We start from the raw sequence: 1,321 nt of genomic DNA on the forward strand, positions 1-1,321 counted from the left end.
CGGTTTGGGATCCCGGGGCCGTTCCCGGTTTGGGATCCCGGTCTGGGTTCCCGGTTTGGGATCCCGGGGCACGGTCCCGGTTTGGGATCCCGGGGCCGTTCCCGGTCTGGGATCCCGGTTTGGGATCCCGGGGCCGTTCCCGGTTTGGGATCCCGGTCTGGGTTCCCGGTTTGGGATCCCGGGGCACGGTCCCGGTTTGGGATCCCGGGGCCGTTCCCGGTCTGGGATCCCGGTTTGGGATCCCGGGGCCGTTCCCGGTTTGGGATCCCGGTCTGGGATCCCGGGGCCGTCCCGGGGGTCTCGCCGCCCCCGGCCCCGCCCGTTCCCCCCCCGCTGCCTCCGCGGGGGCGGGCGGGAAGGGGAAGGGGAAGCGGCGGATGCTCCGCGCCGGTTCCGACCGGGACCGGCGGCTCTCACCGGCACCGGTACGAGGGTCCGGGGGGGTCCGGAGGGGTCCTGAGGGGGTCGCGGGGGGCGGCGGGAGCCAGGGGCGGTGTCCCGGCACCGGGCGCGGCTGCGCGAGGCGAGACAGCACCGGGGGCTCCGGGACCGCTCCGGGGGCTCTGGGACGGGACTGGGACGGCACCGGGGGCTCCGGGACGGGAACAGGGGAGCTCCGGTACCGGGACGGCTCCGAGGGGAGCTACAGGACGGGACCGGGGGGCTCCGGGAGCGCCCTGGGACGGCACCGGGGGCTCCGGGGGCTCCGAGACGGGACTGAGACCGGTACCGGGCCGGCTGCGGGACGCCACCGGGACCTGGCGGGGGCTCCTGGACGGAGCGACCACCGGGGCTCCTTCACCCCCCCCTCACCCCCCCCGGGTGCCACCCCCGGAGCCCTCGGGGGTCCCGCACCGGGAGGAACCGGGCGGGGGGGGCCCTACCCGGGGTCCCGTCCCGGAATTTGGGGAGGGGGGACACGGTACCGAGAGTCCCGTCCTGAACTGGGAGGGGGGGAACCAGTACTGGGAGTCCCATCCCTGACTGGGGGGACACCCGGTGGCACCGGGAACGCCACCCCCAACCGGGGGGACACGGGGGGGACACGGGGGGACCCCTCCCCGACCCAGCGGTGACGTCGCCCGGTGTCCCCGTCCCTCACCGGCCGCGTCCTTCCCAGCCCCCCGGGGTGCTCCCGACGGGATCTCTGTCACCCCCAGCCGCCCCGGTGTCCCCTCCTGCCACCCCGGTGTCCTCTCAGTGTCCCTCCCGTTCTCCCAGCGCCATTCCCGACGGGATCTCTGTCACCCCCAGCCGCCCCGGTGTCCCCTCCTGCCACCCCGGTGTCCTCTCAGTGTCCCTCCCGTTCTCCCAGCGCCAT

General features: G+C 75.8%; 1 protein-coding gene across 1 annotated transcript in view; it reads left to right on the forward strand.

The window, feature by feature from the left end:
- Window positions 1-57: 57 nt before the first annotated feature.
- S1PR2 (sphingosine-1-phosphate receptor 2) overlaps window positions 58-1,321 on the forward strand; it is a 3,837-nt gene continuing 2,573 nt past the window's right edge. Inside the window, exon 1 of the mRNA XM_042019919.1 lies at window positions 58-425. The gene's annotated coding sequence lies outside the window, so the exon portion shown is untranslated. The remainder of the gene's footprint in view (window positions 426-1,321) is intronic.

This window comes from Corvus kubaryi, unplaced genomic scaffold, assembly GCF_017639235.1.
Source record: "Corvus kubaryi isolate FWS band 111438036 unplaced genomic scaffold, C.kubaryi_AGA036_p1.0 36483, whole genome shotgun sequence".
Lineage (NCBI taxonomy): Eukaryota > Metazoa > Chordata > Aves > Passeriformes > Corvidae > Corvus > Corvus kubaryi.